The sequence below is a fragment of the Scyliorhinus canicula genome, chromosome 3, assembly GCF_902713615.1.
Source record: "Scyliorhinus canicula chromosome 3, sScyCan1.1, whole genome shotgun sequence".
Taxonomy (NCBI): domain Eukaryota; kingdom Metazoa; phylum Chordata; class Chondrichthyes; order Carcharhiniformes; family Scyliorhinidae; genus Scyliorhinus; species Scyliorhinus canicula.
The window spans coordinates 29,576,924-29,594,803 of record NC_052148.1 but is presented as its reverse complement, the minus strand read 5'-3'; the positions used below and the strand labels follow the sequence as shown (position 1 = coordinate 29,594,803).

Below are 17,880 nucleotides of genomic sequence, written 5' to 3'. Positions count from 1 at the left end.
TAATATGGTGTAGATTGAACTGAATTGGCTGAAAATTGACATTGATGGTGGTGTGGGTCTCAGGAGCAGGCCAATAATTGCAAGTATCTCAGCTTTGTCTACTTTACTGTTCTGTTGGGCTCTATGGTCATTGAAGATGGGAATGTTCAAGGGGCTGCCTCCTCCTATTATTTCTGACTGTCTGTGGTGGTCACTCCTGTCAGTAACATGGAATAATGCATCTATGGCAGGTAGATTAGTTAGAACCAGAGAAAGTGGATTTTTCCCTCGTACTTGTTCTCTCACAATCTATTGTTGTGGAGGGAGGGCACGGCTCTCACAGTCAATGTTGTTGCAATCAGCATGCCATCTCACTTCACTTGCCATTGCTGATTGTGTGTATCACGTCAGTCATACCGGAGGGAAAAAAAACGACGCAGACGGAAGCCAGCAGAATCTAGCAACCCTGCGCATAGGCAACAGTCAACAAAATGTCTTGTGGGCCGCATGTAGTCCCCAGGCTGCAGGTTTCCCTCTACTGTTCATTTTCATTCCTGCTTGCATTCTAGTAAGCAGTGTTCAGAACAGTCCGAAGAAGCACTTGAAAACCATGACCATGATCATAATCCTCAGTCATTTTTGGGTTCATCACAATGGTACACAGGGATTCTGGGTGCCTCAGATAGAACCTTATGTGCAAATCTCAGTCAGGCAATGACAAGGTAATTTGCTATTTCCTGGTACTGCACTCCGAGACCATAACTGTTTCTACTCCCTTCATGATGGTAGCTCTCTTAATAATCTTGTATGGATATCACCTATGCCTGCCTCCTTGTCTTTGTCGAGATAATGTAGAGTGGAGACTGCAACTTCCTATTGTGTTAATGAACGTTCTTCTATCTGTGTAACAGTGTTCACTGGAACTGAAAGAGTTACAAAGAACCTGAATCGAGAAAAATACAAGGACATAAAACGCAAATGCTTCGCTACTGCTTTAAGGCTCTGGAGAATTGCTGATGCTTTTATTGGTCATAAGTCATAACTTTAGTTAAAGGATGTATGAGTGATACCTATGTTATAATTTGCTGAGGAGGTTGAGGAGTTTTAAAGGCAGATTTCTCAAGGTCACGTTGAGTAAAAATAAATTTGCTCGATGAGGGCTGATGAAATAATCGCTGAACAATAAAATAAAAGAAGCTTGCAGTTTGTTTTCTGCTGACATACAGGTTCTAGTTATATTTCTCTTGTAAATGTAAGATAGAGGTAATGAGTAAAAGATGATGGATTATATAATACATTGGGGAAAAAAGGTTATTTTTCTGCTGATGCTACTTGAAGATATAGCAGAAGGCAGTGTGCCACCAATTCTGTATTCATCTTGACCTGAAAATGCAACCTGACCTAAAGAGATTAGATTTATTTGCATTAAGAGTTGTCCTCTTGCCGACACATTCCTGACTGAAATACAATCCGATTTCCTAATTTGATGCACAAACTCTCGAAGGAGGAGCGTTGTATTTGAATTAGTTCATATGTACTTGTCTCGTCACTTTATATCTTTTTAATGATAGGTAAAGAAGGCAATCCCAGGGTTAAACTGGAGAAGAATTTATCGTATGAGTGTACCATATAGACAGCGACACTGATGAGATAACTCACTAGTGGCAATTTAGTGAATGTTACAGTTAACCTGATGCTGCGGACAATCTGCTTCATGCATGCCTTTAAGCTTTTCTGATGGTTCAGTGATTAAATCTGATGTGCTGCTGGGCCATACACATCATGAAGATTTCTGCTTCATTCTTTCTTTATGTTGAATGTCTGAACGGAGGTGATGTTTTAGTGGTACAGAGACCCTAAGCATTCCTGGGCTAGAGAGATGAAAGATCACCACACCATTAATGTCTTGTGGTAACCAGTTGCAGTTGACTATGTATGTCTATACCAGGTAGCAACCATGATGTTTATGGCATTTGAATGTGTCCCAATTATTTGACACTGCAAATAATTGTATGACTCCTTATAAAAGAACACTGTTGACCCCTCTGTACATGCAAACTACAGCCCATCTTTAACCTCCCTCTCCTGTCCAAAATTATTGAACATATTGTCATTTTCTAATCCTGTGCCTAACTTTCTCACAATTTCACATTTTGAACTTCTCCAATCATGTTTCAGTAATGCCACAGGATTGAAATTACTCCGTTGTTCCTTGAATAGGATTGGATTGGATTGGATTTGTTTATTGTCACGTGTACCGAGGTACAGTGAAAAGTATTTTTCTGCAAGCAGCTCAACAGATCATTCAGTACATGGGAAGAAAAGGGAATTAAACAGAATTCAAGAAAATACAAGAAAATACATGAGAATACATAATAGGGCAACACAATATACACAATGTAACTACATAAGCATTGGCATCGGATGAAGCATACATGGGTGTAGTGTTAATGAGGTCAGTCCATAAGAGGGTCATTTAGGAGTCTGGTGACAGTGGGGAAGAAGCTGTTTTTGAGTCTGTTCGTGCGTGTTCTCAGACTTCTTAATCTCCTGAATAGGACCACTTTTATCCTTGTACCTCAGTTAACCTGCAGGGTGCCTTTCACTGGGAGCTTTATTCTGCTCCGTAGAGGTGTTTTGTAGGTGGGATCAGCCGTAGGGTCACAGCCATGGTTCTTTTTCCGACAGGATTGTAACACTGGTTCCCGTGTCCAATTGAACATTTGTGAGATTGCCCTTAACAGAAATGTCTGCATTCCGAAATGTTCTTTGACATCACCCAAGAAGCACGGCGGTGTGTCCCGCAGTCTTCACCTCTTGAATCATCTTTGGGACTTTCTGTGCATTTAGATGTTTTGGCTTTGCACAGTTTGCCGAAGTGTCCAATTGGGAATCGACAGTGATTGCTGGCCTTACCAGAGACTCCTATGTCCCATTGCTGGGTAAGAAAACTGTCAATTAGGTTAGCTCTCGCTTTTCAATATTCCGGGAATACAGGTTTAATCTGGGCAACCTTTCCTCACAATTGAACACTTTTAGCAGCGGTATCATTTCTCATGAATTTGTTCTGCACCTTTGCCAAAGTCAATATGTCCTTCCCCGAGTGTCATGATGAGAGCTGAATGCAGTTCCCCAAATAATGTCTAACCAGAGCTTTTTTTTTTTAATTGTTCAAGGGATGTGAATACCTCTGGCAAGGCCAGCATTTGTTGCCCATCCCTAATTTCCTTTGAATGAAGTGGCCTATGGGGCCATTTCAGGGGGCAGTTAAGAATCACCACATTGCTTTGGACCTGGAGTCACATGTAGGCCAGACCGAGTAAGGATATCCTTTCCTAAAGGAAGGGCATTATTGAACCAAATGGTTTTTACAGCAATTGCTGATAGTTTTAACGATCACGATTACTGAGACTGACTTTTAGTTTCAGATTTTTTAATGAATTTAAATTAAATTCCACCATGTGCCATGGGAGGCTTTGAATCCATGTCCCCAGAGAATTAACCTGAGCCTCTGGATTACTAGTCCAGTGATGTTACCACTGCACCATAGTTGCCCCTTCATATAAAAAGTAAGCTAAGGTAAAGTCATCACAATCCAAGATGACCATAGACAGCTTTCCCCTTTGAGGGGGAGAGCTAACTGGGGTGATTTAACCTGAGGATCACCATACCTCAGGCAAAAGGCAAGGTCGAGAAGGTGGGGCCTTCATGAATAACCTCAGGTTACCCCTTCATATAACTGTAAATAACTACCATCTCTCTGGATTCCAGCCCCCTTGAGACAAAGGGCATAATTTAACAGCCTCGTCATGCCTGGCGAGAATCTGTGCGAGTTGGTTTGACCATGACAGCAGCTTGCCTCAGGAAACTGGTCAGGCACCATGCGGTTGGTGATCGAACCGGCTCGCTCCCGTTGGTGGATTCCGGATCATGCCTATGCATGGCAAGGAAACAATAATCACCAATTAAGGCCAATCTCCATCTCATTAACAAGATGGTCATCCAATCCAACAGCCTCCTGGAACCGAACGGGTTTGCCAGCGTGAGGTCCCGGAGCAATGGTTAGTACTTGTCCACATAAATGAGGACCAGGTAGAATAACACCTTGGGGGGGGGGGGGGGGGGGGGGCTTCGAGGTTGTCGTTGATGGTACCCTGGTTCTTCCCTTCCACCCGGGTACCTTGGCACTGCCTGGCTGGCACCTTGGCACCGCCACGCTGGCTAAGGTGTCTGGGTGGCACTGGCAGGAGCACTGTCAGGGTGCTCGGGTGGCGCTGCCAAGGGTCTGGGCCTGAGGGGATTGAAGGACAAGCATGGGTGTTTGGGGTGCAGGGGGTGGTTCTGGAAAGGGGGCGGCCGAAAGGGAGTGCAGGACAGCCTGAAAAGGGTGTCTCACAGTGACGCCATGGCGGGGTGTCCTCACTGGGGGCGGGTGGGGGGGGGGGGCATGGGGGGTGTAACACCCATGTATGCAGGGAGGGTGACACTGCCTGTAGATGAGGAGGGGGGGGGGCAGCCCTCCAGCTCATTCAGAGATCAGGGCACTGTTCCAAAATTGCGGCCCAATCTCTGAGGAGCCAGTCTGGCCGGCGAGCACAACTCCCCAGTGCTGAAAATAAGTGAGAGAAACTTGCTGCAGCCCAAAAAAATGACTAAGTACCAGTTGATAGCTGTCAGGAGCTTGTTAACGTGGCCATCGAAGAGCTCGGGAGAAACCTCACTCGCTACCACACTTGGAACTAGTCCCATTAAATCATGCCCAAAAACTAACAGTCTCCTCTTAGTCTTCTCACTTTCATTGGAAATGGTCCCAGGATCTCAAGTTTTAATTAAACTTTTGAACTTGAGCTTCCTGCCTCTCTTTAGCAAACTGAAAATGCTGTTTGCCATAATTATGTTTCTTTATACCACCATTTGCGTTATCGGCGAGTTCTGTAATTGAAACAGGAATTGAAGAAGAGAGAGCCAAAACACCACATTTTTTAAATTGTATTTACTGATGATGCAGTTGGAATTGTTCTACTATATTTAAGAGAAAATGTCAACCCTCCCTAAAAACATGTTGTTGATATTTTTTATTCCAGGTTATATTTGCTTTATTCTGGAGTGCTGATGTTTACAGCATTCTCCTTTAGATTCTGAGCTGTTGCATACCTCTCTCCACCCCTGAGCTGAGGATTGAAATGCAAAATGGTTCCATGTACAACCACCAAAACATTGCAGTTTTATTACTACTTTTAGAGCTAGTTTAAATCCGTTGGATCGTGATTGACCATGATGTTAGAATTTGTGTACATGTTCTATAAATAAAGGTAGAAATTATAGTCTCAGCCTGACTGGTAACAGGAACTCATTCCCTGTTTCAATTTGTGAAATAAATACTATTTACATGAGCTTCCATGGAGCTTGTTTAGACTTCTGTACTCGATTCCATTCAGAATGTTGCAGTAGTGGAATGAAGCTAAAGCTCATGGGATTAGGATCTTGCTTTAATGCTCAACATTGTGTATTTGTGCAATAGAGGCAACTAAATGTCTAATGGAAAACCTCACAAGTGAGCTGTGTGGCTTATCTTCAATTGCTATTTCAATATCGCCTAAAAATTATAATACAAATTATTTGGAGCTCAAAAGTAAATTTTGATTAACAATGACCAAAGGGTGTAACTACATCACTAGGGGAACAAAAACCCTTCAAGAAAAATGTATTGTTCTTGCCACTTGAAACACCCCTCTCACGTAATGTAATCACACATTGATTTATTACAGAATAAAACATGATTAATCAGTAATAGATACAGGCTCCAGGGAATTCTGATGTATTACTTTTTTTTTGTAATGATATTTCTGTTTTTATGTTTGAGCAAATGAATAATGTGAAGGAACGTTGATCAATGTCCTCTCAGAATTTGTGTGATGAAAGCGCTCGCTTAGTAGGACAGTGAATGACAATCCAGTAAGCTCAGACTTTTGAATTCATGGTCTTCGTTCTTTAAACCAGAGCAGGTTTTGACATTGATAATGAACAAAAACAGAAAAAGCTGTAAATACCTAGCAGGACAGGCAGCCTGAAAAACCAAATTTAACATGAAGAGTTAATTGCGTTTCTTTCTCCACAGACACAGCCTGACCTGCAGAGTATTGCAACATCTCTGCTTTGCTTTTGCATAAGTTTTCACATCGATAACTCCGGAGTGAATGTGCTGATTGGTGCTATTCCAGTACAAATACTGCATTACATTTCCTCCCCTACTTTTCTTAAAATTTTAACTTTCAAATAAACTGATTAAGGGTTGTGCTCAATAAACACAGAGGGGATTTGATGTGTGTGCATTAAACAAAGGTCATAGTTTTTTGCTAGAATTTCTATTCCCATCTTTTCTTCCCTGCCATCTTGACCCAAGATGTGGAGATGCCAGCGTTGGACTGGGGTGAGCACAGTAGAAGTCTTACAACACCAGGTTAAAGTCCAACAGGTTTGTTTCAAACACAAGCTTTCACCTGAGGAAGGAGCAGTGCTCCGAAAGCTTGTGTTTGAAACAAACCTGTTGGACTTTAACCTGGTGTTGTAAGACTTCTTACTGTATCTTGACCCAAGGCATCTGGCCACTTGGTAATTCGTCACGTGCATACCAGATAATAAGTGACAGAGGATCTTTCAAATGTGAGGGATTGGGGGATTCTGGCTAATTTATCCCACCTTTTATCTAGAGTTGCTGAGACATAAGCGATTTCTAATGTCTGCCTGAACAAATAGGCAAACAGGTCCTTAGGATGACCAAATGAAAAATGGATGGTAGAAAATAATTGCAAGTCAGTGTATTGTTACAAATGTTCTGGGTCTTGAATGGCCATGTGTAGCTTCAAATTCATAATGCCACTTTTAGGATTATCAGGAGATGTTGCGCAGTGGAAAACCTCGTGCATGGCACTCTTCTAACACTGGGCATTCAAGATGCAGATTTCCAACTGGGAATGATATATGGCTCAGGGAATAAAAGGGAAGACAGGAACTTTCTAAAAGGTCACAAAAATAACACGATGCCTGCGTGGTGAGGCATTTGCACCAATACTTGTGGGGAGCGGTGGGGGTGGGGGGGGGGGGCTCTCCTGTGTCCTTTAGCGAGGTTGAAGGCTTTTTTTAAACTTAGATCAGGATGCCTTTTATAATTCATATGTATGATATTTTTAATACATATCATGAAAAAGATTTCCAATTAATTCAAAATATTTTTACTTAATTCTGTTGATCTCTGACAGAGTTACACAGTAGGCGTGTGAGAGATGTTATAAAGAGCCAGTCTGAAATAATAGTTGAAATATGTTTATAGGGATGTGGACGAAGGCAATGGATTAGCACACAATGCTTTGATCTCTGAGATCTAGGTTTGAATTGTGATCAGGTTTCTGTGATGAACAATTAGCTACCTTTTCCTGCCTTCCAATCTCACTGATATTGCGGATGATTCCTTGTCCTTTTCTTCCAAATCCATCATTACCACCCTCTCTTGGAAACCCCACCCTCAGATCCTCTGGCCTTTAGTCCTTTGGGGGGGTGGGAGGGTGGGGGGGGTGGGGGGGGTGGGGGGGTGATGCGAGGCTAATGTAAGCGGCGATGAATGTTGGAAAATGAAGGAACAGAAGAACCCTCGATACCTCTGTGATGAGGGCTGGGGGCCTTTAGGCTGCAGTGCTGATCGGAGTGCCCTTGACAGATGGCACCAGGTAACTTTGGAACCGGATTCCGGTTCTATGAGATCCCGTTCCACCAGAGTGACGGTGTAAACCACGCGCATTCATTTGTTTTGGCAAAGGCACTCCAGATTCTGTGACAAAACTGGTCTGTGTATTTCATATAATTTACAGTGCAGAAGGAGGATTTAGGTCATCGAGTCTGCACCGGTCCTTTGAAAGAGCACCCTACCCAAGCCCACACCTCCACCCTATCCCCATAACCCAGTAACCCCACCCAACACTAAGGACAATTTTGAACACTAAGGGCAATTTTGAACACTGAGGGCAATTTAGCATGGCCAATCCACCTAACCCGCACATCTTTGGACTATGGGAGGAAACTGGATCTCCCAGAGAAAACCCACGCATGCCTAGGGAGAACGTGCAGACTCCGCACAGACAGTGACCCAAGCCGGGAATCGAACCTGGGACCCTGGAGCTGTGAAGCAATTGTGCTAACCACTATGCTACCGTGCTGCCCACTGGAGAGTATAACTGGAGAGAACACCAGTTTTCTGTTTTAGCATGACACTTGGCCAAATTCTGGTAGGATTCTGCCCTGAACCTGTCGGTGAAAGACTTTAGGATGTTTCTTGATGTTGAAGATTCGATAAAAAGGTAAAGGTAGTTGAAATTGCTGCATCAGTAGCAGTTGTAAGGTCTTCTGTGAAATGACCGATCAAACTTAACCCAGACCAGGATGTTCAGAATGTCAAATTAACTGGTATGGAAATAGTACTGAAATATGGCAGAAAGTTCTTTGGCTGATTAAAGTTCAAGTCACGAGGTGAAAGGTGTTATATGAATGCATGTTGCTGTTGCTTTCCAATGTTCATATGTACTGACCTGATGACAATGAAAATTGTCCCTTTGCAGAAAAATAACACTGCGTGAAATGCCATCCAGGCGAATGGGATAGATACAAAGACTAGCAAAGGGTAACAAAGGGTTGATCAGGGACAGCTAGCATAGATTCATGAAGGGAATGCCATGACTGACAAATCTCATTGAATGTTTTGAAGAGGTGACTAAGGAAGTAAACTGGGGAATGTCTATGGATGTTCTTTGTATAGACTTCCAGAAGGCATTTGAATAAGTTCCACACAAGAGACTGTTAACTTAAGGTGCAAACCCATGGTGTTGAGGGCAAATTATTGACATGGTCAGGATATTGGTTGCATGACAGGCGGCAGAGAGTTGGGATAATGGGTAATTACTTTGATTACCAGGTTGTGACTTGTGTACCATAGGGATAAGGATCTATATTGGAGGCTCAATTATTCATCATATTCATTAATGACTTGGATAATGGCATAGAAAGTCATGTATGCAAATTTGCTGATGATACAAAGTTAGGCATCATTGTAGACAGCCTAGATGATAGCATAAAATCACAAGGAGATATTGACAGATGAGGTGAATGGCAAATCAGTGTAAGCAAGTGTGAGGTCATCATTTTGGACCAAAAAAAGGATGGAGCTGAGTACTTTCTCAATGAAAAGAATTAGATACAGTGGATGTCCAAAGAGATTTGGGGTCCAGGTGCATAGATCTTTATAATACCATAAACAAGTGCAGAAAATAATCAAAAAGGCTAATGGAGTGCAAGCCTTTATATTTAGAGGATTAGAGAATAAAGACAAAGGGGTTATGCTGCAGCTACACAGAACCCTGGTTAGACTTCACTTGGAGTACTGTGAGCAGTTCTGGGCACTTCACCTTAGGAAGGATATATTGGCCTTGGAGGGAGTGCAACATAGTTTTACAGAAATTATACCTGAATTACAGAGGTTAAGTTACGAGAAGAGATTACACAGATGAGGCCTGTTTCCGCCTAAAGGTTAAGGGGTGATCTGATCAAAATATTTAAGATATTAACAGGGAAAGACAGGGTAGATGAAGATAAACTATTTCCACTGGTTGTAGATTCTAAAACTCAGGGGCATGGTCTTAAAAATTGGACCTAGAGATGTTATGAAACACTTCTTCACTTGAAGGGTGGTAAAGGTTCGGAACTCTCCCACAAACAGCAGTTGAAGCTGGGACAGTTGCTAATTTTAAATCTGAGAGAGATTTTGTTAATCAAAGGTCTCAAGGGATATGAGCCAACAGTTAGGCCACAAATCAGCCATGATCTCATTGAATAGCAGGACAGGCTTGAGGGACTGAATGGCCTACTCCTGTTCCTGTGTCTGTGCTGGCCCTTGGAAGGAGTAATTCTCCTAGTGCAACTCCCCTGCCTTTTCTCCATAGCCCTGCAGTTTTTCAATTTTCAGATAATGATTCAATCCCCTTTTGAAAGAACTGTCCGACTCTCCCAGGCAGTGCATTCCAGATCCTAACCAATCAGTGTGTAAAAATAGGTTTTCCTCATGTATGTGCCCAAAAACATTTTGATATATATACTGTACACCTCAGATTAACTTGTTCACATGTCGTAGATGAACTGTGGGGAAAAAAAACTTGTGCACAGCGTGTTACTGAAGAAAGACAATGGCAGCTTTTTTTTAGCATGTGGAATTTGGGAATATCTTGCATGATCTTCTAATGACAATCACTAACTTTAAGGCTCTGACCTGCATTGAATTTATGTAAAAATGTATGTATTGATATCTGGAGCTGACAGGGAGAAGAAAATGACTACAGCCTTGTTTAACTCCTTCTGTCACAGAGCTGGTTCACTCTCCTAAAAGCAGTATTACTCCTCTTTTGACCAGATCATAAAATCTGAATTGAAGAATTAGGTTATCTTTAGAATTGAAATCCTTTGAATGGCATTTGCTGAATTACAATAGAAATGCTATACGCTGGATCAGAGGTAACCATGGGAAGTTAATGTCATGACACCATCAAATATGCATTTTTGAAATCTGTTTGGGTCCAGATTGTTGGTAAAGATAAAAAACTAGGTTTGACGTTATTGACACACAAATCCAATGTTCATTTGTAATAACAAATGAGATACTAGAAAATGAGCAATGACAAGACCCTCTTTTACTGTAGACTTGCCTGGGGGGCAATAGTGATGCTGTGTCTTTCAAGATTTTAATTTATAACTCTTTTATATATTGTGTTGTCAATGCTACTCAAGTCATTGTCTGCTCTTTTAACTATTCTCATAAATTGCTTTTAACTCAACATTATTTTGGCAGGCAGGGACCTTCTTAGTCAAACAAAAAAATGTATTCTTAAGCTTCTTGCATCCTGCAGTGAAAAGTATCCCCAGTAATCCAGCATTTCAGAGACTTCCTCATCTTAAACCAGCAGATTTTAAGATGCCGTTCCATTTTTTTCTGAACCCAATCAATATGTATGGGCTGTGCCCTGCTTCAAGAGTACCGCTGTGCACAGCGCTCTGCTACCTTGCTCGTTATGAACAGGGTGGAAGCTTCCACGGAGAAAACTGCATTTATTTTAATGACCATGCACCAAAATAGCCCATATGTAAAATGGCAAATTCTGTTGTAAACGGCAAAGGGCAGCACGGTGGTGGAGCGGTTAGTACTGCTGCCTCACTGCGCTGAGGACCCGGGTTCAATCCTGGCCCTCGGTCAGGTCCGTGTGGAGTTTGCACATTCTCCCATGTTTGCGTGGGTCTCACCCCCACAACCCAAAGTTGTGCAGGGCAGGTGGAATGGCTGTGTTAAATTGCCCCTTAATTGAAAAAATAGAATTGGGTACACTAATTTATTTTAAAAGGGCCTCTTTATTAGAAAAGTAACATTAAATTGCGCCGAACGTCCACTGTCTTTTAAAATGGAAAAAACACTTTACTTGCGGGACTCAGAATTCATTAATAAACACTGCCGTCCACAGGCCAAGCTTTATATGGCGACATGCCGTACCTTTTGTGAGTCTGTAAATAAACCCTGAGATGAATCTCCTGTAATTACTGTGACACGGAGCATTGAGGCTGGAACTGGACTGGAACGAAGACTGTACGGGAAGATATGTAGTTCTATTTTACCTGGGAAAGCTCCATACAACCTTTGCCATTGCGGTCTGATAGGCAGACAGAGCTTGCCAGATATGTACTGATGGTTCAAAGTAAAACAAAATAATATTTTTATTAAAAGACGGCGGAAACAGTAATTAAGGGGGGGGGGGGGGGTGGGGGATAGCAGTGTTGGTGAATAGATGATTTACTGTCTGATATATATCTGGAGTGCAGGTTAACATCACTCCTGGGTTTCCCCTGTACGCAGTCCATGCCGTCAGTTCTGTCCAGGTGACAGTTCACCCCTCACTTCCATTGCACGCAGGAATGTTTGCCGAGACCCATTCTTCATTTTCAACCCGGGATTGTCTCAAGGTAACAAACCCCGTTAATGGCTTGACAGCACTGTTGTGCTAAAGCACTGAGACCTGCAGAGGAGCAGTACCTTCTGGACTGACTCGGCGACACCTGGAGGTGCACAAGGGCCGGTCCATCGTTTTGGCTTTTACCAACGTGGAAGTTGAGTATCAACTACCTGGACAGGACGACCCTGGATTTCTGTCACCGCCCGGTGCAAACATGACGGTGCACTAACTGTAGATGCCCCAGGGATGCTCATCTCGAGAGTCATTTAAAGTCACATTGGTGGCTTCGCAATAACACAATGTTTCGTACACCAGGGTCGCGGGGTCCACGCTGCACAGTAAATGGGCATAACAGAACAAATGTATGTTTACACAACACTCATATAAAGGGGATTTTCCAATTTCCCTCACTTGGTTGATTCAGATTTCTTCTCTTTACGCACATTATTTCTGAAAATGACAGGGTTCCACAAATTGACCATTACAAAAAAACAAAGGGAGAGAAAGAAGCTTTTGTTCGGGACGTTGGCTGTCCTGCCATGGCAACAGCAAAGTTGCCCGGATACCAAAGTAGATTCAAACCACATGACTATTTCTAATCGGGTGGTCCTGGGAAGATGTCCAGACCCACTTTTTGTAATAATTGGTTGACTAACTTTTTATGCTATTAAGATGGTACAGTACTGAAACATCAGCAAGGACACGCAGTATTTGATCAAACTTGAGATCTAAAACGCACTTGTTTACCAGTGCAACAAGTATATATTTATTTTTAAAATTAAGTAAAGACTGCATTATTTATTTTAAATTATTTATACCCGATATTTAACTTCCAAACGGAAGCTTTTCTCGTTGTAAAGAGTGAGTAGAGGAAGGCACTAGGTGGCACCATTGTTCTTATGTTGTAAAGGAGTCACGGGTCAAAGCTGGTCTCAGTCGGATTTAGAGGAGCGACTTCCCTCCAGTTTCTATCTCAGTTTGAAATAAACCTTGGGGGAAGAGGGGAACAATAGATGATGCTGGAGCGATTATATAAAAAAAATGAAGGAAACAGAACAAGAGGCGCTCATTTAAAAGTGGAAACCTATGTATCAGAATTAGACTGAGGCGAGAGGGAGAGAGAGAGCAAGGTGCTCCATCAACAATTTCTTCCAGAGACAGAGATGATGCACTGAACTGTTTCCATCTGGTTCAAAAGCAGAGTCACAATTATAGAAGCACAGATGGGATGACATGGATACGACTGATGAAGGATCAAGCTGAATCATTAGCTCTTTCTCTCCATAAATGCTGCCTGACCTGCTGAGTATTTCCAACATAGTTTTGTTTTTAACTTGGTTAGCGTCTGACTTGTGAGACAGACCAGTGAACCACAAGCAGCTTGTCATCCAGATGAGGAACAGTCGAGCTAGCGGCTCTTTTTTGGAGCAGGAGCCAATTGTAAGAGCAGGGCAGAGAAGAATCGGTCATAAGTGGCATGATTTGGTTTCGGGCCAGGAGGAATTTTCATATTCTTCTTGACCACACCATTTTCTTTTAACTTTTTTTGTGAGGGTCTGTAAAGCCCACTGGTTAGGCCACGTTACACCTAGCGCAAATCAGGTGTCCACAGATCAGTCAAACTAACTCAAAATTGCATCTCTCTCCTGTATCGGACACCAATGCGGAGCTGTCTGGGAAAACACAGGAATCCTGCCGCCCAGTTCCGAAGCTTGTTGGAAATGGTAAGAAGTTGAGTTGGGAGCAGGAATATAAGGGCAGAAACCCAACCCCAGTTTTCGTAAGGCCCTTTTTCTTACTTTTAAAAAATAATTCCAATTAAGGAGCAGTTTGGTGTGGCCAATCCACTTATCGTGCACATCTTCTGTGAGACCCACGTAGACACGGGGCAAATGTGCAAACTCCACACGGACAGTGACCCGGGGCCGTGAGGCAGCAGTGCTAACCACCGTGTCACCCCTCACTTTTCACAATGTTACCACCTAGTCTCCATCCAGCAGAGGTAATGAAACTGGACGCTGCTTTTTATTGATGGTGCTGCCTCTCATGTAGCATAGTCCAAGTTTACTTAACTGAAGTATTTAATGAACATTAAATGATGCAATCACGACATCTGAACAGCATTTAGGACAAATGCAAGATGACAGTCTATTTTTTTAATGACCCCCAAGTTAACCTAAGCACTTTGAAGTTTGCCTTGTATAATTGCACTGATTTGCCTATATTATCGACGTTTACTATGGACGTTTGATTTAATTCTTGATTGTTTCCTGATTGAATCTCTATGCTAATGTTTTCTTGTAAAAATCAATCCCAGAAAGAAAGGCATGCAGTCTAATCAGTGTGTTACAAAAATAGGGCTGGTATCAACTCTATTGTGCTTTCTAATGAAGCCAGCGGGCACATGGAAGCATTCTGTTGCCATTTTATCCCTCACTCTGTTGATAAGATGTGGAGATGCCGGCGTTGGACTGGGGTGACTCACCTGATGAAGGAGCTATGCTCCGAAAGCTAGTGATTCCAAATAAACCTGTTGGACTTTAACCTGGTGTTGTAAGACTTCTTACTCTGTTGATAGTTTAATTACGTGAAGTAATACAGGTGTTCATTGCCCAATGAACCTCTCTTAAGTATCCATTCCTGTTGTAAGGGTTGGACAATTTAACTATGGAGGGCATCACATCCCATCCTATCGGACACACTGTCAGTCTTTCAGGAAAGGTTACTGGGAAGGTGAGGGGCAGGGAGCTTGCCCAAATCATGACTCCCTTTCCTTCCCCAGTCTGACTAAAGGGCACTAACGCCACTTCTGACACCTCCACCAACATGCTGGTTGTGATTAACTACTTTTGGATATGGGCTGCATCTTGAAACCTCTCTGATCTGTAAGGAGTAAACGGGAAAGTGTGATTATTCCGATTAGGCATGCTTTAGCACTGGCATTCTGATGAACAGCTTGGCCTGAATTGTTTTAGATTATGGTAACCCTGCTGTTGAATTCCCAGCATTTTGGTTTGTCTGAAATAAATCCTTGCTGCTCTCGCTCAAGATTTTCTTTCCTGATCTGAAAGATGGAGCTTGCGAAATTGAGAAAATATTTATGGGCAGCAGGTTCCATCACCAGTGGAATTTTGGTTTGATCGCCTTAGGTTAGAGTTCAGCAGTAAGCACCTCAGAGTAATGGTTGGACGTTGCACCTTTTCTATTTCATAGTTTTTTAAAATGAAGAATCTTCGCCCCGGCTTGCAGGGAGGGCAAAGTCAGATCCAAATGTTTATGACTTTGAATTGCTGTGGCTTGAAACGTGAAATAGTTGAAAGGAAACAAAATTAGCTATTGATATAAAAAATCAATGGTCGCGATGTCTTCCCGTGGTAATCTGATATCTGTATTTTTTTGCGTCTTTGAAACTGATCCATGCATTTTAACGCTGCCGCCACTCCAGCCGGTTGCAGTGGCAAGTGGCAGTCATGCACTGTGGTTGCCCTTGGAGAGTTCAGCAATGTTCTCAAGGCGAGCACCAGAAAGGGGGAAAAGAAAGTGCCCTCGCTCAAACTAATCCCTTCTCCCTGGTAAAGCAGATTGCTTCCCCAAATCCTAACTCCTGTTGGTAGAAGGAAATAAATATTTACAGTGTATTAATAAATTAGCGGTGCAACAGGCTGCAGATCGGCTGTTTATACCTTTAATGCTGCTGAGCAAAGTGAAGTTTCTGTGCTGAAATGCACGTCCAACACCCTCGCTCGTCATTGCAGTTGATCTGCTGATGTCTGTGTTTCAGTGATTCGCTCTCTTCTGTAGCACGAAAACAAATGCATCTTGTGTGTGGAGGGAGGGAGGGGAGGGGAGGGGAAGGGGAGGGGAGGGGAGGGGGGAGATGGCAGGGTGGATGAGGCAGACTTTTCTGAAATTAAATGTGCTATAATTTTCACGGAGCTGAGCCTTGACAAAGCTCTTTGGCTAAAATGTTCAAGGTTCAGATTGGATCTTCGGGCTAGCTCATTTGTGTGATTTAGATCGTTACGTTGCCTTCTTTGTCAGCAGTCATATTGTGGTGCAATTCATCGCATGTGAGTAGCGGATCGTGAAATGCAGATGCTGTAAACGATGGCCAACAGGACGGAAAAGAGAGGGTAAATCACCAATGAATGTTTGAATTGCCCGCAAGGAAAGCAATGGCCAGTAGATGCCGGTATTGAGATTTTTTTTTCAAAGATAGCTTTCACCGTACCTTCACTGAGACTGGCGTGTGAGGCACAGAATTTCAGCTGAATTTTGGAAGATTGTTTTTTAACATCAACTGTGCTGTTATCTCAACACATTTAGACGATCGCCAATGCTTTGTCCTGCGTGCATCCTTAAACTTTCAGTTAGGAAGGCTATCTATAAGTAATTCTTAAAGCTAGGAGCTCCGAGACTCACACGGTGTAGCGGATTGGCGTGCTAAAGAGGACAGTGAACGGTGTCCCAAAAAAACAGAAGCAACAATTAAAGTTTCAGAAAATATTGGAGGAGAAAGACGATGCAAGCAAAAGGCACTTCACGGAAACTTCAATGAAATATTATTTCAGACAAACATCTATGGCGACAAAGGGGAAAGAGCTGGGTGGGGGGGTGGGGTGTTGGTGAAGCTTAGAAAAGTCACGGCAGAGACGCTAATGTGCCAGTGCAGACTATTCTAAACACTGGACCAACTTTGGCTCCAGAATGAAGTTGCAGCCATTTTGAGTAAATCTCTTCGGCTGTTTGGCTCCCTGACATGTTGTGTTGCTGCTGGTTACTTGCAATCTCGCTGTAGCAACCGGAACTGAGAATATAATTGACATCTCAATGTAGAGAGGTGTCGGAGAAATTACTACCAGCTTTCTGAGTGCCTCCAGCTTTGAAAGGAAGAAGAATGGGAACTGTTGGCATTTTGAAACTTGTGAAAATTGGATGGGAGCCAAGAAGGTTGTAGATTGCCAACGAGGACCAGGAAAGGGTGACCAAGATAGAGAAAGGAAATGGAAGTGCACAAAGAAGTGAAGGAAAAGACATAGAGAATGCACACAGCGTGCACAGATGGATTTGACCCTTTGCATCCCATAGGGGTTGAAAGTATCTCATATTCATGGAGTTATGTGCAATTCCTGTATTTGAAAAGGGATAAAATAAAGAGAAGAGATGTCAGCATTGTGTTACTAGGCCTTCTTGTGAGTGGTGTGGTTTAAAGCATGAAAACATTTTTCAATTGGGTCAAAATAAAATTCGAAAAGGATAAAGTTTTAAAATATATACCTTAAATTGTCACACCAATAACATCAGCTATTTTGAAATCGCGATAATATGCACAATTGATATTTTCTGCTAGTTATCAACAAATACCCTGGACCAGTGAATTCAAAATTAGTCTCTTTCTCAAGAAAAATAAATACTCTTTCACTTCCCTTGCCCTGCCAGGTCATGTACATCTGTTAAGCAGCTTATTTATTGTTGCCATTCTGTATTTTTTTTCTGGAGGGATGTGGACATTGGTGGTACAGAATTATTAATAGAAATGACCCCCACACTGCAGCAAGATGCCACTATTCCTCCTGCTTTGGCTGGAAGCCGCAGTCTTTCAGGTGGCAACACACCTACAGAAGGATGATGAGAGTGTGCTCAATCGAACGGACGTGCATCTGTGTTTTGTTTTCATTATTAACCCATCGCAGACACAGAAAGCATGAATGATCTGGGCTTTGTCGTGCTGTGACCACCCTGCAGGGAATGTAGGCCTTTCTCTTACACACCCAAAGAGGGTTGATTACTGCAACAAATTGAGGGGGGCGGGGGGAATAAATCACACAGTGCAAGATTGAAGGGTATGTTTCTCACCCACTACCGC

At 42.6% G+C, this 17,880-nt stretch overlaps 1 protein-coding gene across 3 annotated transcripts in view; it reads left to right on the top strand.

Moving 5' to 3' along the window:
- Positions 1–17,880, top strand: part of ctnna2 (catenin (cadherin-associated protein), alpha 2) — a 1,599,328-nt gene that overhangs the window by 680,493 nt on the left and 900,955 nt on the right. The window lies entirely within an intron of this gene.